The sequence below is a fragment of the Helianthus annuus genome, chromosome 2 (assembly GCF_002127325.2).
Source record: "Helianthus annuus cultivar XRQ/B chromosome 2, HanXRQr2.0-SUNRISE, whole genome shotgun sequence".
Classification (NCBI taxonomy): domain Eukaryota; kingdom Viridiplantae; phylum Streptophyta; class Magnoliopsida; order Asterales; family Asteraceae; genus Helianthus; species Helianthus annuus.
The window spans coordinates 112,993,854-113,020,870 of record NC_035434.2 but is presented as its reverse complement, the minus strand read 5'-3'; positions in this window follow the sequence as shown (position 1 = coordinate 113,020,870).

Sequence of the window (27,017 nt, the reverse complement as noted above, 5' to 3'; positions counted from 1 at the left end):
CCTATTTTTGTGTAACTATTTATTTAAACTATTAATTATACAAAAACAGGATACTTACTTGACATGGTGACTGAGCCTGGGGATATCTCTTGTGAATCCTGGGTGTTGGTGTTGAATGTTCTTGTTGCAGGATTAAGCCTTCCAAAAGCAGCGAGTCTTTCTTTGGTAGCAGGTGATGGTACGAAATGTGAAACAGTGATAGCTGTACATCAGAAACAAAAAAGGTGTTAGTGATCCTTATGCAGAAACAAGATTATCTGGTGATCCTTCTCAGGATCCTCTATCCTACCATGGGTGCACCACTCCCTGGGCAGATCCTTCCCGTTTGGGATAGTGTCTCTTCTGACAAAGAAGAAGCGTCGCTTCCAGTTTGTATCGTTCTTGGTGGCTTTGAAAATGGGGTGCTCTTCACCAGCTTTTCATTTGAACAAATATCAGTAGGATCCAAAGGTAGTGAGATCATACATCTCAGCCAGCTCTGACATTCCTAGATCAATCCCTTCCTGCTCGATGATCCTTTCAAGGGTGTATAAAACCCTCCAGATCATCGGCATAGCTTGGATGTAGGAGATGCCGGAGAGGGAGAAGAAAGATTGGGTGAATTGAGGGAAAGGATATGAGTATCCTATCGTAAAAGGAGTGACAGGGAAAGCTACCCAAGTCTCAGAGGTGTAGTCACTCAGAACGGTAGGGTCGAAAGGTTTAAAGAAGGTGTTCGCCGGAAAGCAGTGCCGGATTTTATCAATCTGAGGGTCAGTAAAGCAACACCTCTCATTGGGAGAATCCTTGATGATCCCTTGACCCTTCAGAGGGCTGTTCTTCTTGAGATCCTTGGCAGGAGATTTTCGGAGCATCATACTTGACGGTGGTAAAGAAAGAAAAACAGAGTAAGAGAAAGGAAAAGAAGAAGGAGAGAGGAATACCTGATTGATCTTCGGATACGAATATAAAGGGAGTTTCTCTTGAGTTTAAATGCTAATCGATCCCTATCTCTATCTCTTATTTATAATCATGATCTTGCAGGCTAGTCACTTTGGTGACGTCAAAAGGGTAACGGCTAGTTCGATAGTAACGGCTATATATCCGTTAGTTAGTTGCGGATAAGATCAACAAAATACAACTCGTTTATTTACATAATTACTCCTTATATTTTGGGGGCAATTGTTAGGGGAGGAATTTTGAATGACCTGTGATCCTTATGTGTTATCCTTTTAGTGATCCTTACTTCTGTGACAGATAGTGATCCTCAGAAGTGCTTCAGGATCAGGATCATGGATACTCTAAGGATCCTTATACTAATGATTGTTCACTTTGAATTTCGTATTGTTTTGCAGGAGTAACAAGTTGGACTTGGTCTTGGCAACGTTATTAAAGAATATTCCACGGTCATTTCGCACGTGTTTGACTGAAAATGGACGTTGTGGAGAACGTGGGAGCAAGGCACGAATTGCGGATAGTTTGTTAGGCTAGTTAACTTCTATTTTAAAAGGGGTGGCGAGCAAGTTTTAGAAACACTTGGCTAATTTTGGCTACACACACTCGTACAATAGCACTCTTGAGCATACAGCAAAACACTTAGCAATTTTTACACATTTCTGCACGATACACCATAGTGATCCTTGTACCTAGCTCGCTATTATCCGAAGTTGTAAACAATTATTGGTTAATTGGAAATTGGTGATCAGTAGTTTCCATCACCCGAGGTTTTTTATGCCGGAGATCATTCATTGATCAAGGGCTTTTTCCTCATATAAATTTTGTGTCACTTGTGCAATTCACTTCTAAGTGATCCTTATTGTTGTTCACCAATTCAAGCATCATACCCCGTAACAAAGAGTTTGGTTGCATTATCCTCGTCTGATTTTTGACCAAAACAGGATCCAGGATCCTGAAAAGGTTCCAGAAAGGGCTCTTGCCCCTCCGGCAGATGCACAAGTCATAAACTTCATATCGGGTGGATCAGATATTTGTGGTACTTCCTTTTCGGCAGCTAAGAGACATGCCAAGGAGACCAAAATGGGCAATGGAGATAGACCAATCCGGACCTCCACTGTTACCAAGGACAAGATTATAACTTTTGATGAGGATGACCGTATTGATATCCAGGATCCTCATCATGATGGCCTTGTTATTACATTATTTATATCTAACCACTTTGTTCGCAGGATCCTAATAGATGGAGGAAGCTCAGTGAACATCATCCAGCTTGATGTCCTCAAGAAGATGAATATCCCTGAATCGGATATTATACCAAGATCCTCAGTTCTTGTGGGATTCAGTGGAGAAACCAAGAACACTTTGGGGGACATCAAACTCCCAATCTATATTGAAGGACTTCATTCCTATCAAAAATTATGTGTTATAGATTGCTTATCTTGTTGCAATGTTATCCTTGGCAGGCCTTGGATACATGACATGAAGGCAGTTCCATCTACTTATCATCAATGTGTGAAGCTTCCTAGTCCATGGGGGTGGTGAAAATTGAGAGTGATCAACAAGAAGCTAAGAATTGCTATACATCATCAATGAAACCAGCCTAAAGGCCAAGGGAGCAATAGCAATTAAAGTATCCTCCAAGGGATGTCTTGGAGGCAAGAGTGCAGGATGTGAAAGAAATCCTTATGGATCCTCATGATCTTGAATCCAAGATTTACATAGGATCAGGGATCCTTGGTAAAATAGAAGATGATTTGGTATCCTTCCTCAAGAGGAGAAAAACTAGCTTTGCATGGAAGCACGAACATATGACAGGTCTATCTAAAGATATAATTACTCATAAGCTTGGCATTGACAGGTCATTCAAGCCAATCCATCAAAAGAGGAGGAAGTTTGCACCTGAGAGAAATGCCATTATCCAGGAGGAGGTAGATAAACTACTCCAAGCAGGTATGATCAGAGAGGTCAAGTATCCAAGATGGTTAGCCAATGTGGTTGTTGTTCAAAAGAAAAACGGAAAGTGGAGGGTATGTGTCGATTTCACTAATTTAAATAAGGCATGTCCCAAGGATCCTTTCCCATTGCCCCACATTGACTCCATGGTGGATGCTACTGCGGGTCATGAACTGTTAACTTTTATGGATGCTTTATCTGGATTTCAGCAAATTCAGATGGAACCATCTGATCAAGAGGATACAACTTTTATGACCCCAACTGGTATATATTGTTATATTGCTATGCCGTTTGGACTAAGAAATGCAGGTGCTACTTATCAAGGGCTAGTCAATATGATGTTCAAGGATCAAATTGGACACACTATGGAAGTCTATATAGATGACATGGTGGTTAAGTCTAAACAAGCTGAGGATCACCTTAGAGACTTGGAGGAAGCATTCAATATCCTTGATGAATTTAATATGAAACTAAATCCTTCCAAGTGTCACTTTGGTGTTAAAGCATGTAAATTCCTAGGATATATGGTGATAAAAAGGGGCATTGAAGCAAGTCCAGAACAAATTAAGGCTATTGTGAATATCAAATCCCCTGCCAATGCTAAGGATGTGCAAAGATTGACAGGAAGGATCGCAGCCTTGAACAGATTCATATCCAAGTCATCAGAAAAATGCAAGGAATTCTATGACATTTTGAGAAAGAACAAGAAATTTGACTGGACTGAAAAGCATGAAAATGCTCTCAAAGCTCTTAAGGATTACCTATCCTCAACTCCCGCCTTGATGAAACCAGAAAAGGGGGATGTGTTATCCTTATACCTCGCGGTATCCTCTAAAGCAGTAAGTGCCGTCCTTGTTAAGGATCACGAAGGTACACAACATCCTGTTTATTATGTAAGTAAGAGTTTACTTGATGCTGAATCCAGGTTTTCACATTTAGAAAAACTTATTCTTGCTTTATTTATGGCATCTACTAAGTTAAGACATTACTTTGAAACTCATACCATTATTGTTAAAACTAACTTTCCAATTAAGAATGTTCTCAGGAAACCTGAAATGTCAGGAAGGATGGCTAAGTGGGCAGTGAAGCTTAGTGCTTATGATATAAGATATGAGCCTAGAACTGCCATTAAATCCCAAGCCTTAGCTGACTTTGTGGCAGATTTCAGTAGTGACTTACAAAGGGAAGCTGGATTAGAAGTCCAACAGCTAGAGGAAACTAAGGATCCTTGGATACTCTTCACTGATGGAGCTTCCAATATCAAAGGAACTGGGCTTGGAATACTACTAAAATCGCCACAGGGGGGCATAATACCCCACTCCATAGCTTGTGAGTTCCAAACTACCAACAATGAGGCTGAATATGAAGCCTTGATAGCTGGTTTGCAAATTGCCAAGCATATGAGGATCAGGTATCTTGAGGTACATGTAGATTCATTATTAATTACTAATCACTTTAATGGATCCTATGCTGTTAAAGGTGAAAAGCTAATCAAATATTTTGAGATAGTCAAAGAATTGGCACTCTATTTTGTTTCCATTAGTTTGACACAGGTACCCAGAGAAGAGAATGCAGAAGCTGATGCATTGGCCAATCTAGGATCATCCTTGAAAATTCCAGAGGATATCAAAATCCCTATTTCCGTATCCTAACCCCCGCTATTGAGGATCATGTAGCTATGGAGATAGGAGAGGATTTTGCAATTATCCCTAGTGATGATACACAATCTCATCCAGGATTATGGATCCTTCCAATCATGACATATATCCAACATGGAGAGATCCCTACAGGAGAAAACCCCAGGGCTTTCAAAATTAAGGTATCTCAGTTTACAATATTGAATAACATGTTATATAAACGATCTCTTGCAGGACCATATCTAAGATGTACTGAGGATCCTGAAATCCAAGAAGTCCTAAAGGATTTTCATGAAGGAGATTGTGGAAACCACACTGGGGGCAGGGCGTTATTCTCAAGGATCCTGAGGACAGGATACTATTGGCCTACTATGAAGAAGGATGCTGTGGATTATGCCAAAAAGTGTGATCCTTGTCAAGGACATAGTAATATCCTTCACCAACCAGCAGAGCTCTTGCATCCTATACCCTCTTCTTGGCCATTTATGAGATGGGGGATGGATATAGTTGGTAAACTTCCCAAGGCACCTGGTGGAAAAGTATTCATGCTTGCTATGACTGACTATTTCTCAAAGTGGATAGAGGCTGAAGCCTTTGCTCAAGTCAGAGAAAAAGAAGTGATATCTGTTAGGGCTGGATTTTTATAACACATGATCCTTACATGTGATCCTAACCAGTGATCCTTGTTTCTTTGGCAGATAGTGATCCTCAGCAGAGTTCCAGGATCAGGATCACGGACCATCATAGGGATCCTCATGCTAACAGTTGCTTTCATTGAACTTAATGTCATTTTGCAGGAATGTCTAGCAGGATCCGCTCTTAGCATCACAATCAAGGGACGCGTCTTTACAACTTTGGCATATGCTTAATCAGAGATGAACGTTGTGAAGGATATGGAAACTTGGCATGATTTAAGGGCGATAATTTAGGCTAGATTTACTTTTATTTCTAAAGGGGTAATGAGCTGATTATTAGTTTGTTTACCTAAAATAGGCCACTCACACTTGTATATATAACACTCTTCCCCATTCGGAAGACACACAACACAATTCTCACACGCTTAGACACTCGAAACTATAGTGATCCTTGTACTCAGCTCATTATCATCCGAAGTTGTAACCATTTTTCTTATATTGAAGTTTGGTGATCGGTAGTTGCCATCACCCGAGGTTTTTTATGCCGGAGATCATACATTGATCAAGGGCTTTTTCCTCGTATAAATCCTCGTGTCACTTGCATATTTCTAACTAAAGTGATCCTTTACTTTTTCAACTAACCAAGCATCATTCCCCGTTTACATAGAGTTTGGTTGTATTATCCTTGTGTGATTTTTGACCAAAACAGTTTGGCGCCCACCGTGGGGCAATTGGTGTTTCATTCATAAGAAAACTTTCTGTTCGAAATCATTTCAAAAGAGTTACATGGCTTCATCATTGAAGAATGCATCCACGGCAATGTCTGCAGTCACCTCGTCTCAGAACACTCTGCCTCTTCCACCGGCAGGATCTCAGAAAAATGCTGAGAAGAGACCAACTCCTACTTTCTCTAAACCTCCATCTTCTTCTGCTATGAATTCTTCTGCTCCCAGTACTAGTGATGTATTTACTTTGATTTTGCAGATGAAGGATCGTATGCAGCGGCAGGATGAAACTAATGACAGGATCCTTAGGGAAATTGGAGATCTCAAAAGACAAAAGAAAGCGGCAGAGGATCATTCCCCACTGATGCCTAAATCTTTGAGCTTTGATACTCCAAATGATCACTTCTCAGCCATCGGGAGTCCCAGACGTTCAAATTGTGGGGGAATCAAAAGGACTGCACCTCGGATCGGCAGCAATGACTCAGGCATCAGGCTCACATTTTCAGCCAGCAGGATCCTATCCTCAGCATATGGGATCCTTCATGAATTCAGGAGCCTACCCGGGAGCACACCAGTTTCAAGGATCCTACTTTGTTCCAGGATCATCCCAGGTTCAAGGATCCTCCTTTGCTCCAGGATCATCCCAGGTTCAAGGATCATTCTTTGTTCCAGCATCATCCCAGGTCCAAGGATCCTCCTTCGTTCCGGGATCGTCTCAGATACCAGGATCCTTCCAGATGCCAGGATCCCTAAAGAGTTTGCAAACAGGAAATCTAGATGTCCATCAAGGGGACTTCATTCCAATGCAGACCATTGCTTCCACTGGTCCCTCCATCATCCCAGAATCCCAGCAATTTGGATTCACACCCAGTGTTCCTAACTGGAACCCAATGGGAGGTAACACTTTAAATAATTATCCTACCACTAACCATGGACTCATGTAGGATACAGGTATCAATCATGCTATGGCCAGGGAGTTGCAGAAGCTGAAGGATATGATCTCAAGTGTTCCAGGGGTAGTCAAGCCTATCCCGGAGATTGCAGATGGAAGCCATAAGGTATCTCGTTTTGCACCACCAATTTGTGATGCAGAAGTACCCAAAAGGTTCCATATCCCTACTATGAAGCTGTATGATGGTACAACAGATCCAGAGGAACACATAGCACAATACAGGGAAAGAATGGAGATCAATCCAATCCCAGAAAAGTTAAAAGAAGCATGCCTATGTAAAGGATTTGGATCCACTCTTACTGGATCAGCTCTTAAATGGCTGCTAAGTCTTCCCCCTTACTCTATCACTTCATTTGCTAATTTAGTTAATTTATTCAATAACCAATTCTCTTGTAGTAGAAAATTTGAAAGATTAACTAGTGATTTATATAGGGTAACTCAAAGTCATAATGAATCATTAAGGGATTATATAACTAAATTCAGTAAAGAATCCTTGGACATTCCCAACTTGGATATGGCCACGGCTGTTGAGGCCTTCAAAATGGGACTGCTTAAGGATTCATTGTTCTATGATGATCTTGTTATGACACCATGCAGGAACCTAGATGAAGTAAGAACTCGGGCACTCAGGTTCATCCGGCTAGAGGATGACAAGAGGATCCAGGAGAGGCAAGTAGGATCCTCAAAACAGGAAAAACAAGGATCCTCTTTCAAGAACAATAAGTTCAAATCCTACCATAGAAATGACAACCAGAACGTGCATGCTGTTGACCAGGAAGAGGATGATGAGGATTATCCTCCGATTTCTGAATATTGTTTTTCTGTTGACAATCATGAACTAATCCTTGCAATGCAGAATCTAGGAGAAAAAGCCAGATGGCCCAGAAAGAATGACAAACCATCCGGGACTAAAGACAAGTCAAAGTGGTGTGCATACCACGAGGATTTCGGGCATCTAACTGAAGAATGCATAGCATTAAGAAAAGAAATTGGATATCTGTTAAGCAAGGGGCATCTAAAAGAATTGTTGGGAAGAAAAAAGCAAAGGACTCAGGATCCTGAAAGGATCCCTGAAAAGGCTCCAGCCCCTCCGGCGAATGCACAAGTGATCAACTTTATTTCCGGAGGATCAGATATTTGTGGTACATCCTTCTCGGCAGCCAAAAGGCATGCAAAGGAAGCAAAAATGGATAATGGAGAAAGACCTATTCGAACATCAAGTGTCTCGATTTGGTTAGCCAATGTGGTTGTTGTCCAAAAGAAAAACGGAAAGTGGAGGGTATGTGTCGATTTCACTGATCTGAATAAGGCATGTCCCAAGGATCCTTTCCCACTACCCCACATTGACTCCATGGTGGATGCAACGGCGGGGCATGAACTGTTGACCTTTATGGATGCATCATCTGGATTCCAACAAATTCAGATGGAACCATCTGACCAAGAGGATACAGCCTTTATGACCCCAACCGGTTTATATTGTTATATTGCCATGCCTTTTGGACTAAGAAATGCAGGTGCAACATATCAAAGGCTGGTGAATATGATGTTCAAAGATCAAATAGGACAAACTATGGAAGTATACATAGATGATATGGTAGTCAAGTCAAAGAAAGCTGAGGATCACCTAAGGGACTTGGAGGAAGCATTTGATATCCTTGATAATTATAACATGAAGCTTAATCCTTCAAAATGCCACTTTGGTGTTAAAGCAGGTAAATTTCTAGGATATATGGTAACTCAGAGGGGCATCGAAGCAAGCCCGGAGCAAATTAAAGCACTAGTGAATATCAAGTCCCCTGCCAATGCTAAGGATGTGCAAAGGCTAACAGGCAGGATAGCAGCTCTAAACAGGTTCATATCAAAATCCTCAGAAAGATGTAAAGAATTTTACGATATCTTAAGGAAAAACAAGAAGTTTGAATGGACTGAAAAACACGAGAATGCTTTACAAGCCCTTAAAGAATATATGTCCTCAGCACCAGCATTAATGAAACCCGGAAAAGGAGATGTGTTATCCTTATACCTGGCGGTATCCTCAACCGCTGTAAGTGTTGTCCTTGTTAAGGATCACGAAGGTACACAACATCCTATTTACTATGTAAGTAAGAGTTTACTTGATGCAGAATCCAGGTACTCACACCTTGAGAAACTTATTCTCGCATTAATTATGGCATCAACTAAGTTAAGACATTATTTTGAAACCCACACTATTGTTGTTAGAACTAATTTTCCAATCAAGAATGTCCTCAGGAAACCAGAGATGTCCGGAAGAATGGCTAAGTGGGCAGTAAAGCTTAGTGCCCATGATATAAGATATGAGCCTAGAACAGCCATTAAATCCCAAGCACTAGCTGACTTTGTGGCTGATTTCAGTAGTGATCTACAAAAGGAAGCAGAATTGGAAGTCCAACAGCTGGATGAGACCAAGGATCCTTGGATACTACACACTGATGGATCCTCAAATGTCAAAGGCACAGGGCTCGGGATACTACTAAAATCGCCACAGGGGGACATAATACCCCACTCCATAGCCTGTGAGTTCCAAGCAACTAACAATGAGGCTGAATATGAAGCCTTAATTGCTGGCTTGCAAATTGCTAAGGATATGGGGGTGAAATATCTTAAAGTATATGTAGACTCATTATTGATCACTAATCACTTTAATGGATCCTATGCTGTTAAAGGAGAAAAACTAACCAAATATTTAGAGATAGTCAAAGAATTGGCACTCTCTTTTGTTTCCTTCAGTTTAACACAGGTACCAAGGGAGGAAAATACAGAAGCTGATGCATTGGCCAATCTAGGATCATCCTTGAAGATCCCAGAGGATATAAGTATCCCCATCATCCATATCCTAGCTCCTGCTATTGAAAATCAGGTGGCCATGGAAATAGAAGAGGATACTGCAATGATCCCTAGTGAAGAAACTCAATCTTATTCAGGATCATGGATCTCACCAATCATGAGATACTTACAACACGGGGAGATTCCTTTGGGAGAAAATCCTAGAGCTTTCAGGATTAAGGTATCTCAATTCACAATCTTAAATAATGTATTATATAAACGATCTCTTGCAGGACCATATTTAAGATGTATCGAGGATCCTGAAATTCAAGAAGTGTTGAGAGACTTCCATGAAGGAGATTGTGGAAACCATACTGGGGGCAGGGCATTGTTCTCAAGGATCCTTAGAACAGGATACTACTGGCCAACTATGAAAAGGGATGCTGTAGAATATGCTAAGAAATGTGATCCTTGTCAAAGACACAGCAATATCCTTCATCAGCCAGCTGAATTTTTGCATCCAATACCATCCTCTTGGCCATTCATGAGATGGGGATGGATATAGTTGGCAAGCTACCTAAAGCACCTGGTGGAAAAGTATTTATGCTTGCCATGACCGACTACTTCTCCAAGTGGATAGAAGCTGAAGCTTTTGCTCAAATCAGAGAAAAGGAAGTTATATCCTTTATTAAGAGAAACATTGTAACCAGATTTGGCATTCCCTCTGAAATTATATGTGATAATGGTTCCCAATTCATTGGGAGCAGAACCACTAACTTTTGTGACAGTTGGGGAATTAAGATGATAACGTCAACACCAGTCCATCCACAAGCCAATGGTCAAGCAGAATCATCCAACAAGATCATCATCAACAACCTGAAGAAGAAATTAGGATCCAAGAAGGGGAAATGGGCAGAGGAATTGCCTTATGTGTTGTGGGCTGATAGGACAACTCCCAAGAATGCCACTGGTCAAACACCCTTCTCTTTAGTATTTGGGGCAGAAGCAATGATCCCAACAGAAATGGTGATTCCAACTGCTAGAACAAGTACTCGTGATCCTGAAGAGAATGCTGCAAACCTAGCTCAAGACTTGGATACTATTGAGGAAATCAGGGATCTGGCTAGGATAAGGATGGCAAGCTACCAACAAAGAATGGCTGGTGCCTACAACAAAAATGTCAGGATAAGGAAGTTCCAAGTCGGGGATATGGTGTTGAGAAAAGCATTCCAAAACACCATCAATCCTGCTGACGGAAAATTGGCACCAAAATGGGAAGGCCCTTACTTGATTGAAGCCGAAGCAGGAAAGGGGGCATACAGATTTCTAACCATGGAAGGAAATTTGTTACCAAGAGCCTGGAATGCTATTCACTTAAAGAAGTATTTCATGTGAACAGGATCCTTCAAGCATATGATCCTTACATCGGAAGCATCCTCGAAGGATCCCGGCGACATCAGTGATCCTTTACTCTGGTAAAGTCCTTATCTCAAAACTTTTCCATTTTCTTATTTTTACCTAAGGATAAGGATCACGTATCCTTCATCCTTCTCTCACGAGAATTTGAGTTCTGATAGTCCAAGTATCCTCAGCATATTATCGATAGTCTTCAAAAGCATCTCAGATCCTTGGGTTCAACCCCAGTTATCCTTGGGCTTGTCCCCAGTTTTCGCTTGTAGCGCACGATGATCCTGGTATAGTTCACGTCTTTGGGACCAGTACCCACTTTAGGGGCTGACAACCTCATCGTACTGGCTATATCTAGGATCCTACGTATAATGGTAGACGTACCATACATCCGTTCCTAAGGTTTCTAACGTTTTCACGTTAGCTAAGGTTTTTACATTTTCATGTCACCAAGTTTGGATAGTCGCCAGTAAGGGCCATACTCCAGTTTACATACGATCCTTGGGCTTGTCCCCAGTTATCCTTTGGGCTTGTCCCCAGTGATCCTTTGGGCTTGTCCCCAGTTATCCTTTGGGCTTGTCCCCAGTGATCCTTTGGGCTTGTCCCCAGTTATCCTTTGGGCATGTCCCCAGCTATTAATTTATCTTTTACATTGGCTTAGTCCCAAGTTATGTTCCATTTTTCAGGTTTTCGAAGTTAAACAAATAAGGATCCTTAATCCTTATTATCCGTTAAAATTTCACTTATGGTTATCTTGATTAAAGGTTAGGATCCTAACTTGGATTCTCAGGTATGATCCTTGACTATTTTGATTATACTTGTTATTTTGAATAACCCTTACACTTTGACAACTAAACCTATGATCCTCGATCATAAACTATTTTTGAAAATTTTTCGATTACAGGATATTTGATCCAGGATCATATCCTAAAATGATTGAACATGATTTGCTTAACAATTGGAAAATAAAAGGATAAGCAAAGGATAACAACACGAGATAAGCCAGAAAGATTAGAGTTATTTTATTAACAAAGGATTTTAAACCCTTTCAAAAGTTGTCAAAATTGCCAACCCACGTTTCTACCAGCAAAACGTGGCCCGTCCACATGGGTTGGCAAAGGGTGTCCATTGTTTATGCGGTCATAGCAGGTGCAGGAAAGTAAGAGCGGCAGGATCACAAAGGCTTCATCCCCCAAAGAGAGGATCCCTCCACCATTTGCGATCCTACCTATTGTCCAAAGGATCCAGGATCCTTAACCCTAAAAACTATTGTTTGAGTTACAGACCATAAATTGTTTCAAAACATCACAACCACAAAAAACCACTACCAAATTTTAAAAAATTGCGCTCCGGCTATGTCTAGAAATTTCCATCATTGCCCAATCCTGCAGCTCAAACCTTCGCTGCACCATCACCACCAGCTCCACTTGCTTCCCCCTGATCCTTGCCAACATCACCGCCCTCAAGCATTGGGATCTCCTCAGCCTCCTCATCATCCTCCAACTCTGCCAGCCTCGCCTTCCAGCCTTCCACGTCCCATGTGCCTTTGTCGAAGGAAGGATCCTGAGCCTCCGCAGCCATCTGCAGCTGGATCTTATACATGGTTATCACAGCAGAGACCTTGGCATCCTGGGTAATGTCATGCTTCTCATAATCAAAATTGATCAGCATCCTGGCAGCTTTATCCTTGGTGGCCCGGAGCTCCTTCTCAAGATCAGCAATCTTGAGATCCTTTAGCACACCCATCTGTTGGAGGTCGGCAATTTGGCGGTCTTGATCCTCAACGTGGCGAATATATGTTTCTATTTCAGCGAGTTTCTGCCAAAAGGGAAAAGGGTAAGTTCAGGACCAGATGATCCTCAAACAAGCAGGATATACAAGCAGGATATACAAGCAGGAGCAGTGATCCTTACTTCGTTAACGTAATCAAGAAACTGTTGGCGGAGCAGGGGAAATCCTTGAAGATCCTCAGAGGCCTTCCTCTTCTTTCCTTTACCCCTAATAGGTGCTTTAGGGGCTGAAGCGGTTGGACTGGCAGCAGGGGTCTTCTTCCTCGCAGATTTGACATTAGCAAGATCATCAATGCCAAACTTGGAGGCAGATTTAGCAGATTTTCCAGCACCTACACAACCAAAATCAGATAAGTATTCTAACTAATTTAAAAAATCCTACATGAAACTACTTTTTAATCAGGATACTTACTTGACATCGTGACAGAGGCAGAGGATACTTCTTGGGAATCTTGAGTAGCAACCTGGAAAGTCCTTGTCTTCGGATTAAGCTTCTTGAAGGCTAAAAGTCTCTCTTTTGCAGCAGGTGTCAACTTCAGACGAGAGATGGAAATAGCTGCACAATAAACAAAAAACAAAAGAAAATGTTAGTGATCCTCATCCTAAGGAACAAATCTTATGGTGATACTTCCAGGATCCTCTATCCTACCATGAGTAGCCCACTCTTTGGGCAGATCCTTCCCATCAGGGATGGTATCCCTCCTAACAAAGAAGAACCGTCGATTCCAATTCGTGTCGTTCTTGGTGACCTTGAAGACAGGATGATCCTCTCCAGCTTTTCGCTTAAATAGATAACGATGGGGTCCGAAAGTGGTAAGATCGTACATCTCAGCCAGCTCCGCCATACCAAGGTCAATCCCTTCTTGTTCAATGATCCTCTCAAGGGTATACAATACCCTCCAGATCATGGGCATAGCCTGGATATAGCAGATGCCGGTGAGAGAGAAGAAGGATTGAGTGAACTGTGGGAAAGGATATGAATACCCTATCAAGAACGGGGTAACAGGAAAGGCCACCCAAGTATCAGAGATAAAGTCACTCAAAGCAGTGGGAGTGAAGGACTTGAAGATGGTGTTCGCCGGAAAACAGTGACGGATTCTATCAACCTGAGGATCAGTGAAACAGCACCTCTCGGTGGGAGAGTCTTTGATGATCCCTTGACCTTTCAAGGGACTGTTCTTCTCAGGATCCTTATGAGGAGAATTCCGGAGCAACATATTTGCAGAAGAAAAACAAAGAAGCAGAAAAACAGAGTAAGAGAAGGAAGAAGGAAGAAGAGAGATACCTGATTGATCTTCAGATGAGATTATAAAGGGAGTTTCTTTGATTTTAAATGCGAATTGATCCTATCTCTATCTCCTATTTATAATGATGATCTGCAGGGCTGTCACTTCTGTGACGTAAGAATTGCAACGGCTAGTTCGACTTTAACGGCTAATTATCCGATTAGCTCGTTACAGATAAGATCAAGCAAAATATAACTCATTTATTTACAATATCACTCCTTATATTTTGGGGGCAATTGTTAGGGCTAGATTTTTATAACACATGATCCTTACATGTGATCCTAACCAGTGATCCTTGTTTCTTTGGCAGATAGTGATCCTCAGCAGAGTTCCAGGATCAGGATCACGGACCATCATAGGGATCCTCATGCTAACAGTTGCTTTCATTGAACTTAATGTCATTTTGCAGGAATGTCTAGCAGGATCCGCTCTTAGCATCACAATCAAGGGACGCGTCTTTACAACTTTGGCATATGCTTAATCAGAGATGAACGTTGTGAAGGATATGGAAACTTGGCATGATTTAAGGGCGATAATTTAGGCTAGATTTACTTTTATTTATAAAGGGGTAATGAGCTGATTATTAGTTTGTTTACCTAAAATAGGCCACTCACACTTGTATATATAACACTCTTCCCCATTCGGAAGACACACAACACAATTCTCACACGCTTAGACACTCGAAATTATAGTGATCCTTGTACTCAGCTCATTATCATCCGAAGTTGTAACCATTTTTCTTATATTGAAGTTTGGTGATCGGTAGTTGCCATCACCCGAGGTTTTTTATGCCGGAGATCATACATTGATCAAGGGCTTTTTCCTCGTATAAATCCTCGTGTCACTTGCATATTTCTAACTAAAGTGATCCTTTACTTTTTCAACTAACAAAGCATCATTCCCCGTTTACATAGAGTTTGGTTGTATTATCCTTGTGTGATTTTTGACCAAAACAATATCCTTTATCAAAAGAAATATTATTACTAGATTTGGTATTCCTTCTGAAATTGTCTGTGATAATGGATCCCAATTTATTGGGAGTAGAACTACTAACTTATGTGACAGCTGGGGGATTAAGATGATAACATCAACACCAGTCCACCCATAAGCTAATGGCCAAGCAGAATCATCCAACAAGATCATCATCAACAACTTGAAAAAGAAGCTTGGATCCAAGAAAGGAAAATGGGCAGAAGAGCTACCTTATGTATTATGGGCTGATAGGACAACTCCCAAGAATGTTACTGGTCAAACTCCATTTTCTTTGGTATTTGGAGCAAAATCAGTGATCCCTACAGAAATGGTGGTTCCTACTGCAAGAACAAGCATCCATGATCCTGAAGGAAATGCTGAAAACTTGGTTCAAGACCTGGATACTATAGAAGAACTCAGGGATTTGGCAAGGATAAGGATGGCTAGTTATCAACAAAGGATGGCTGGAGCCTACAATAAAAATGTCAGGATCAGGAAATTCCAATTTGGTGATATGGTATTAAGGAAAGCATTTCAGAATACCACTAATGCTGCAGATGGAAAGTTGGCACCAAAGTGGGAAGACCCTTATTTGATTGAAGCTGAAGCAGGAAAGGGGGCATATCGATTGTTAATAATGGAAGGTGATTCACTGCCGAGGGCATGGAATGCTGTCCACTTAAAGAAATATTTCATGTAATAAGGATCCAGGATCCTCAACCACTTTCATGATCGTTATCCTTGAAGGATCCTTAGAAGATAGATGATCCTCATCCCGGTAATGATCTAATCTCAACTATATCATTTTTTAATTATCTTGTATGTAAGGAAAAGGATCCTGGATCCTTTATCCTTTTTTTTTACTTGATTCTAAGTTTTGCAGAGGGTTCATATACCCTTAACTAAGGATCGAGTATCCACAGAAGTCTCCAGTCATTTGGGCTTGACCCCAGTTATTTGGGCTTGACCCCAGTCATTTGGGCTTGACCCCAGTTATTTGGGCTTGAACCCAGTTATTTGGGCTTGAGCCCAGTCTTTTGGGCTTGTCCCCAGTATCTCTAGTAGCGCACGATGATCCTGGTACAGTTCATGGCAATGGGACCAGTACCCGCTTTAGGGGCTGACAATTTCATTGTACTGGCTGTATGCGGGATCCTACGTATAATGGTAGACGTACCATACATCCGTTCCTAAGGTTTCTAACGTTTTCACGTTAGCTAAGGTTTTGGCATTTTCATGTCACTAAGTTTGGATAGTCGCCAGTGAGGGCCATACTCCAGTTCACACAAGATCCTTTGGGCTTGTCCCCAGTTTTTTGGGCTTGTCCCAAGAATTGTTGGGCTTGTCCCCAGTTGCTAACTTCTCTCTTATATTGGCTTAGTCCCAAGTTATGTTTCATTTCAGGTTCTTTAAGTAGGAAAGCTATGGATCCTTGATCCTAACCTTTCGTTAAGGTTCGTTTTTTTGGTTATTCTGATTATCAATGTTAAGGGTTTAGGATCCTAACTTGGATTCTTAGGTATGATCCTTAATCATTTTGAATTTATTCATCATTTGTATAAGTGACCCTTATCCTTTGACAACAGGATTTATGATCCTTAAACTATGCTACTTTTCAGAATTTGTCGATTATAGGATATTTGATCCTTGATCATATCCTAAACTTTTTGAGAAGATTTGTTAAACTTTTCTTCTTTACTTAGTAAACTCAAACAAAATACATCATAACAACTGTAAGATAAATTGTATCCAAATGAAACAACACATGATAAGCCAAAATGATTAAAGTTTTATTTTTTCACAAAAGGTTAAACCCTTGAAGGTTGTCAAAATTGCCAACCCAAGTTTCTACCAGCAAAACGTGGCCCATCCACTTGGGTTGGCGAAGGGTGTCCATATTTGATAAGGTCTAAATGCAGGAAATAAAGGTGGGAGGATAACAAGTGGCTTCATCCCCTAAACAGAGGATCCATCCACCACCCATTATCCTACCTATTGTCCAAAGGATCGATGATCCTTAAACCTAAAGCTATTGTTCAAAGTACAACCCAACATTGTTTAAAACATTAACAACCACAGAAACCACTACCAAATTCTAAAAAATGGGCTCCGGCCGCGTCTAGAAATATCCATCATTGCCCATTCTTGCAGCTCACACCTTGGCTGCATCACCACCAGCATCACCTCCAGCTTGATCCTTCCCGCTGCCACTCGCCTCAATCGCCAGGACCTCCGTAGCCTCCTCCTCATCTTCCAGCTCAGCCAGCTTTGCCTTCCAGCCCTCCTGGTCCCAGGTGGTCCTATCAAAGTTAGGATCTTGAGCCTCCTGAGCCATTTGCAGCTTGATCTTGTACATGGTGATCGCGGCAGAGACGATGGCATCCTCCATGATCTCATGCTTCTCATGATCAGCATCAGTCTGGGCCATGACCACCTGCTTCTTAGCTAGATTAAGATCCTTTTCGAGGGAGGAGATGGTTTGATCCTTGGCCAGGAAGAATGTTTGGAATTCCAGATGCTTCTGCTCGATTTCCTCGACGTATGCATCAAACAACATCTGGATCTCAGCGAATTTCTGTAAAAAAAAATATATAAGGTAAAGTTCAGGATTCATGATCCTCAAGTGGGCAGGATAATCAATCAGGATCAGTGATCCTTACCTCGGAGAAGTATTCCTCAAACTGGTGGCGGATTAGAGGCATTCCTTCCAGGTTATCAGCTTTGGTGGCTTTCCTCTTCTTTCCCCCCTTGGAGGTAACAGGTTTGGGGACTATGGTGCTGCGGCTAGCAACAGCTTTCTTCTTCACAGATCGAGGACCAACGTTGCTAAGGTCACTAACACTGAAACGAGAGGCAGACTTTGAGGATTTTCCAGCGCCTGTCAAATCCAAAACAACAGATAAGTATTCTTGTTCTATTTCATTTAAAATATTTAATTACATACAAACATAGATACTTACTTGACATTGTGACTGAGCCTGAGGATACTTCTTGAGAATCCTTGGTGTTTGCCTGAAATGATCTTGCTGCAAGGTCAAGATTCCAAAAAGCAGTGATCCTCTCTTCTGTTGCAGGTGACGAAATGATGTGAGAGACAGAAATAGCTGCAAAACAAAAAGAAGGGTTCAGTTATCTTCACAAGAGCAGGGTTATCCTATAATCCTTCTATAAGGATCCTCTATCCTACCATGGGTGGTGCACGTCAAGGGTAGATCCTTCCCATCTGGGATGGAATCCCTCCTAACGAAGAAAAATCGTTTCTTCCAGTTTTTGTCATTCTTGGTGGTCTTGAGGATTGGGTGTGCTTCGCCTGGTTTATGTTTGAATAAAAAGCGGTGTGATCCATGGCTCACAAGGTTGTAGAGTTCTGCCAGTTCCGACATTCCTAGCTCAATATCCTCATGCTCAATGATCCTCTCAAGGGTATATAACACCCTCCACATGTCATGAGTTTACACGTGGCATTAGATATTAAATAAAGGACTAAAGTTGACAAACCTTGAAAGTATGTAAATTCGAGGGTTATAAATGTCAACAAAGGGTAAATATACTGTATAGTAACCCTAAACGATGCTCGTACCTTCAAACGAATAAATCATGGATCGTACGGAAGCGAAACGCGAAAGAAAGTGAGAGATTACAAGCTACAGGGGTTAACTGTGTCAACATGTTTAATTATACCTCTGAGTGACCCTTTGACGAACCCGAGGCTTTGTAACAGTAAAATACGCTCACTAGAATGTATTGTATAAATTCCGCGAAGTTCCGTTTTAAAACGAGAAAGTTATGATCAAATTCGTACGAGAAGGGTTAAAAGCGTCAACAATGAAAGTTAAGGCTTTCCGGATAGTAATTAAATTAACCGGGGACTTGACAGTGCGGGTAAATGGCACGAGGCCCTTAATTGTAATTAACCGAGGGCCAAATCGCAAAGTTACCACTTCAAACCCGAAAGGTCAGGTTATTAATTACAAAGATTCGGTTAATCATTACAAAAGATTTAAAAATCTTTGAAAACAGGCCTCGGGCGGCCCGCCTGAGTGAAACAATAAGTTGAAGCAGGCCGCGTGCCACCTGTGGATATGCGTCTGACATGAAGATTCATGCGGCCCGCGTACAAGCTGCATGAAATCTAATGCGGGCCGCGTGAACCACCCAGATGCAGAAACTTTGGACAGACTTGTTGTTTGGAGTTTTGAACGATCAAAAGTGCAATAAATGAAGCATGGGCGCCCTCTACTTGCCTCCTAGCACCAAGGGCCACCTGCTGATCATCCATACTCCCTTGTAGGTTGAGTTGTAATGATCTTGTGCTTGGAAATTCACTATAAAAGGACATACATTGCACATAAGTGAAATCACACTCAAACCTGCATTCTAACTCACTTCTGGAGCTCCAAAGCTTTCCTCTATCATTCTAAGTCGTGCACTAAGCTTCTGTAAGTTGCCTAACCCTTTGTGGTTTCATTTTTCAATAGTTTTAGCCTAAAAGTCAATCCGTCATAATTAACGATTGACTTTGCGATAAATCACGAATGGTCCAGTGGTTTGTCGAATCAAAGATAGTTATATGATGGTAATCATGTGGCCATTAAACCCCTAAAAGGGCACCCTCTGATTCCCACTCTAACTAGATCAAATATCGAGTCAAACATGCTTAGAAAAAGTCAACAGAAATGTCATTTTGCGATTTCTTGCATAATCTGTAATGTAGATGATATGTAACCTGTTTGAACACTCATAAAACATGATAATAAGTAAATAAACTAGTCTAAGCTTGTTTGATCCGACCATTTTCTGTTTAGACCCGGTTCGGAGCCGAAAGTCGCAAAAGTTTGACTTTTGCATTGACTTCAGTTCTGACCCATTAAAATTTGATTTAGATATGCCTTAGGACTCTCTTAGGACCAGGTTACATGATGGTATAACCCTCTGTGACCGGTTCGTTGTTTATCCGAGTCTTTTACACATTTCCGTTAAATGCTTAAAAGTTGACCGTAACGCCCTTTTTAATTTAAAACGAGAATTTCGGACACGTGAAAGGATCATGACCTTGGTTACTGATTTCTAAGCATGTCCCTAAAATTTCATGTCAATCCGAGGTCCAGAATAGGAGTTATGCTAAATAGCGCAAATTGCGAAACTTTAGTAATTAAATAGCGCAATTAGCATAACGACTGTCTAAACCCGGATTTCGACACCAAACCTTTTACTCACTGTTGTAAAATAATAATTTGGGATTTTTAAAGATTTTTAATTATTTTTAACCTGCTCATAACATGCGGTTATGGCAACGGTTCGGTAAATACCGAATATGCCCTTTTCGGCCATAACTTGAGTTCTACAAGGTCTTTTAACCCGATTCCAGTTGCTACTGATTTTAAATAATAAATAAAGTATATTAGACTTTATAAACTGTTCGGGAAACTCAGATCTCCTGTAGAACTCTAAAACCTCTTTTATAATCTTTAAAAAGACCAAAATACCCCTACGGGGCATAATATGAACTTGAACTCGTTACGGGCATTACGGAAGGTATCCTACTGATACCACAACCTCTTTAAGGCATATTGACTTAGGAAATCAGTGTAGGACTCTTACGGTTACCCGTTGCGCCTATTGCGCGCACGGTTCGGCTTATGTAACTAGTTTACATAAATTAGCCGAAACGGGTCAAACCATATGGTTTGGACCCCAAAATCCAGAGTATGATTATTATACCCATATAAACCAAATCTTCAAACTTGTTGGGTCAAAATCACACTCCATTCACGGTTTTCGCCTTTCACGCGATTAAACCGTAACTATCCTTTGAAACCGACCGGTCTAAGCTACGGCAAATATAAAGACCCGTTAGGATTCTAATAGGTTATTTTAAACCTTCGTTCCAGAATAGGAGACCAGTAAAAGCTATCTGTGATTTACTCAATTAAGGATTTTACTTGCAAAGGTAAATACTTTTAACTTATTTTCCGTTATACGGGCTTGGGTTACGGTATCTAAAATACCGCTTGGTCGGGCAATTGACCCCAACTCATTAGTAGTTGGGTATTATCAATGTGACCCGTTTAAAACTGTTTTGTTGGCTTAAAGCCTTTGGGGGTTTAATGACCATGTCCCGGATATCCTTGGCAGCATTTACGAATGGCCACGACCTCGACATCCCGGTGTAGGCGTACACCCGGCATTATGTCTATAACTATAAAAGTGTAGCCGTTGGTTACCCGCCACGGTTTTATACTATGTGGTGTGTCTATTAAACTTTAACTCGATACGACTCGGGCGACCAAACGCATAGTAACATGTAATTCTTTACAAGATTTGATTATAAATTATCCCAAGTTATAAAGAGTTTGTGCCTTGAGCATTTAAACCAATTTTATTAAACATTTTACAAAAGTGTCAGTTGAATGTATTTACCAGTGTAAACTGACGTATTTTCCCCAAAAAGACTAAATGCAGGTACTAGGCGTAATTGGCTGGGATTTCTCCTTAGCATCATTAAAAGTCTCGCAAGCTTAAGATGCCTGAAGTCTGTTGAACAATACTTATTGTTATTATTATTTGATCCCCTGTGGATTATTATTTCAACAATGGTGATACACTGATATTACACTAAATGTTGAAATACATTATCTTATTGCTTCCGCTGTGCATTCATATATATTGTGTGGTTTGACTATAATGTTGCCAACTACGTCACGGTAATCCCCCACCGGGCCCACCGGTGAGACACGTGGAAATCGGGGTGTGACAGGTTGGTATCAGAGCCAACACTGAGTGAATTAAACACTAGCCTTTGTGTTTAATCTCAGTTACACAATTGCACATACTTGAGTCTAGACAAGAACATAGGACAAAATTCGAATTGCTATTCCAAGTTTGTCTTTTTATTGTTATTGTTATTTAAAGTTTTGAAAGCAGGAATATGCCACCTGCAATCAGACGAGGAAGATGACGAAGAGGCAGAGGAACGATCATTACTCACAATGATCACGAAGCTGGACCTTCGAACACGCGAGCTCCTTCCAGTACAAGGAGTGAAGAACCACAGAGTCGAAGAAACCTTTTTGAACCTGCGAGACATTCTACCTCGCATAGCTCAACACCCTCATATCGTCATTCGTTTGGACCAGATTCGGAAAATAATCCCAATAACCCTCAACCATCCTTTTTACCTCTACAGCGATCTGCTTCGCACCATTCTTACGGCGATCCATCACCTTTCTTCGTAGGACAGTTTAACCCGGCGGATTATGTCCAAGAGCCTATAGGGTATAACCCTCTAGGACCAGAGGATCACTTTTCTGAAGATAATGCAGTGGATATGGACGAGGATATAGACCCCGTCGAGCCTGCAAGGGGAACTCCCACTCATCCAATCGAGATCTCGGATGGGTCATCCTTCCATGGAACGCCCTATCAAGGTCCCGATAGTTACCAGGCGAGGTTTGACCAATGTAATTGGTACTTTACACCTTCACATCATTACTCGCCTCATGATCAACAACAACAACAGGATCCTTCTGAGGATTCGCGGTTCGTGGCCGTTACGCCACCACCACCGCCACCGGTTCAACCAGTAATTCTAGATCCGCCAAGGCGAAGAAGATCAGGCGCACGGATGTCCACCCGAGGAGGGGAATTTCATTTCAGCACCCCTCGCCACTCGAGTGCGAGTCACTTTCCGTCAGTACCTGAAGAGGAACCACAATTAGGGGAACCTTCTGGTCACCCTGCAGAGGTGAATTCTGCACCAGTTGCACCACCTCCGCCACCATTCGGATATGACAATCCGATACCAGCGTACGGCGCTTCCACGGTGTACAATCCGTTTGAGCAGCCGACTAATACGCATTACAACTATAACTATGATGCCGATCCATATGTGATAGCGGCAAATTATAATGCCCTTCATGGAACCTCTTGGAGACCAGATTACTCAGCTCATGATACCTTCTAGACCTCCGGTTCCGCAACTGTCGCAGCAGCCACGTTTTTCTCCACCGGAGCAAGAAGAAATACTCCACCGTTTAAACCGTGTGGAAAGAGACTTCAAACAAGAACGCAAGAGTAATCGTGGATTTCTCAAAGGCCTTGCAAACCTACTAAAGGAAAGGAAGAAACGAGACCATTAGTCTCCTTATGTAATGTTGTATTTTCAATTTAGTCCCCACGTTGACATTTATCGTATTTCAGTCCCTACGTGGACTTATCTTTTAGTCCCTGCGCGGACATCTATCTTGTGTTGGTCCCTGCGTGGACTTGTTTTTCTACAAACCTCTGCGTAGGTACTTATTTAATTATAAAGTCCCGTTTAGGGCAGCGTGTAATCGTATTTGAAGTTATGGAATGTTATGTTATAAATTTCATTTTTGTTATTACTATATATGAAATAAATCAAAAATCATTCCTTTTAAATTTAAATCTGCCTAAGTAAAGAATCTTAAGAGTGAAACCTAGCCAGGTGTCTTTTTAGACCCGGCCAAGATGGTAAGACCTGATTAAAAGATTCAGATTCCCTGTTAACCTCTGTAATCATGTTAACATTCATGGCAGATGTGATTCGTTAAAAATCGCATGCGTCATTCTGTATAAAAATCCTTCTAAAGGATTTCAAAACCCAAATAAATGATTTATAAATCGTGGGTTAAATCAGCAATAAAGATGATCATTATTAAACATCCATTAGCGATGTAGTGCCTACGGGCCAACCTTATTAAACATCCATTAGTGATGTAATGCCTACGGGCCATAGTTATTGTCATATAAGACAAAGACAGTGGTGGTTTATGACTCCCTGTCAGAAAGGGTAAAAGGACTACGGTTCAAACCTTCATACCTTGGTTCGCTGTAATCTCGGCTAATATTATAATAACGTCCCCGTGACTAGGCTTTTGTGCCAATAACAATATTATTTGTAATTATGATAAGTATGTTCAAATCCTAAATAAAAGTGAGTAACAAATTAACCAGATATGGTCTCTGTTACCATGGTTAATGAATTGCCATAAAAGACAATTCCATAATAAACTCCTAAATAAAATTTTCATTATCTTCTGTAACAGATTCAAGTTACCATGGCTGACCCTAGTGGAGAAAATAGCCACTCGAAGGAAGACGAATATGATAATGCCCAAGTTCATCTGACGGGCGCAGAGTTGAAAGCTCTTGTCGATAATGCTGTCAAGGCAGCTCTGGATCGACAATATGAGGAATATACTGAATCTCAGAGCCGAACCATATCCAAACCACACTCAAAGCCGAAGACCCACACCAAATCTCACAGCAAACCGCTGTCCAAGCCTAAAAAGGACGATGATAATCATTCGTCCAATGAAAATAGTGTCCGTCAAGAAAGGATATATACTGACGCATCTCGCGCCAGAGGCTGTACCTACAAGTACTTTGTATCGTGCAAACCCCGGGACTTCACTGGGGAGAAAGGAGCGGTCGATTGTATGACGTGGCTCGACGAGATGGACACCGTGGTGGACATCAGCGGCTGTGCAGAAAGGGATGTGGTAAAGTATGTGTCTCATTCTTTCAAGGGCGAGGCCCTGGCTTGGTGGAGGGCGTTGGTTCAGGCCTCGGGAAAGGCTGTTCTATACAGCATGACATGGGAGGAATTCGTTTCTCCCATCAAGGAGAATTACTGCCCTCAACATGAGGTGGAAAAGATAGAATCCGATTTTCTATCATTGGTGATGACAAACCTTGACTGCCAAGCTTACCTGACGAGCTTCAACACGATGTCCCGGTTGGTTCCATATCTGGTAACCCCGGAGCCAAAAAGAATCGCTCGTTTCATCGGTGGGTTAGCCCCCAAAATAAAGGCAAGCGTGAAAGCCTCTCGGCCAGCGACCTTTCGATCTGTAGCCGATATATCTTTGTCCCTTACTCTGGATGCGGTCCGACAAAGATCGCTAAGGAACAAAGAAGCTGAAAAGAGAAAGCGTGAAGATGAAACTTCACGGAGATCGGGCAAGAAGCACCGTGGAAACGGTGATAACAAGAGAGGGTCGGAGTCAAGGAAAGATGGGCAATAGTCTGGTGAGAAGCCCAAGTGCAAGACTTGCAAGAGACATCACTTTGGGAAGTGTAGGCTCGAGTCAAACTCGCAGACTCAGTCGAAGTCTTATGCTTGCGGGTTGTGCAAATCCAAGGACCACAAGACTGTGGACTGCAAGAAGATAAAGGATGCAACCTGCTATAACTGCAGCGAGAAGGGGCACATTAAGAGCAACTGCCCTAAATATGCCAAGAAGCCTGAAGAGGCCAAGAAGAACAATGCTAGAGTCTTCAGGATGGAGGCGAAAGAAGCAGTGTTGGATGACAACGTAATCACAGGTACTTTTCTCGTAAATGATATCTTTGCAAGAGTACTTTTTGATTCGGGCGCTGATAAGTCTTTCGTAGATCATAAATTTTGTAAATTGCTGAATATGCCTGTCAAAACCTTAAATGTGAACTACGAAGTAGAGCTAGCAGATGGTACCATAGAAACTGTCTCCACTGTGTTAGATGGATGTGTGATATCCATTAAGAACCACTCTTTTCCTCTATCTCTACTTCCCTTTAAATTGGCCGGTTTCGACCTAGTATTGGGTATGGACTGGTTATCTCACAACCAGGCCCAAATCATCTGCAACAGAAAGCAGATTATGATAAAGACTCCGGCTGGTGAATCGCTTACCATTCGGGGAGATACCCAGTACGGATTGCCTGAGCAAGTGACTATGCTCAAGGCTTCTAAATGTCTAAAGAAAGGTTGTGTCATCTACATGGCACTGGTGATTATTGAAGAGCCTAAACCAAAGATAGAAGACATTCCCGTCATTTCGGAGTATCCAGAAGTTTTCCCTGAAGATCTACCTGGGTTGCCACCAGATAGACAAGTGGAATTCAGAATTGATATCATCCCTGGAGCAGCACCTATTGCTAGAGCACCTTACAGGCTAGCACCAACCGAAATGAAGGAGTTGAGGACCCAGCTGGATGAACTACTAGCTAAACGTTTCATCAAACCTAGTTCGTCTCCCTGGGGAGCACCTGTCCTGTTTGTTAAGAAGAAGGACGGATCGATGCGTCTGTGCATCGATTATCGCGAGCTTAATAAGGTCACGATAAAGAATAGATATCCCTTGCCGAGGATCGACGATTTGTTCGATCAGTTATAAGGGGCAAGTTATTTTTCAAAGATTGATTTGAGGTCAGGCTACCATCAACTGAAAGTCAGAGATGAAGACGTGCATAAAACCGCATTTAGGACTCGTTACGGTCACTACGAGTTCCTAGTGATGCCTTTTGGGCTCACAAATGCACCGGCTGCGTTCATGGATCTCATGAATCGCGTCTTCAAGCCGTACTTGGATAAATTCGTCATCGTCTTCATCGACAATATTCTTATATACTCGAAGAACCGAGCTAACCATGAGAAACACCTTCGCTGTATTCTCAAGCTGCTACATCATGAGAAACTCTATGCCAAATTCTCTAAGTGCGAATTCTGGCTACGAGCAGTCCAATTTATAGGACACGTTGTCAGCGAGCGTGGAATCCAGGTGGATCCCGCTAAAGTAGAGGCTGTCATGAATTGGCAAGAGCCAAAGACGCCTACTGAGATTCGTAGTTTCCTGGGATTAGCAGGATACTACAGGCGATTCATTGAAAATTTTTCAAGGATTGCTGCGCCCTTAACTTCCCTGACCAAGAAGAAAATAAAATTTGTTTGGGGCCCTAAGCAGCAAGAGTCCTTTGATATACTAAAGCAAAAGCTGAGCAACGCTCCTGTGCTGACACTACCGGAAGGTACCGAGGAGTTCGTAGTTTACTGCGACGCGTCACACACCGGCATGGGATGTGTGCTCATGCAGAAAGGCAAGGTTATTGCCTATGCTTCGAGACAGTTAAAGGTGCACGAAAAGAATTACACCACTC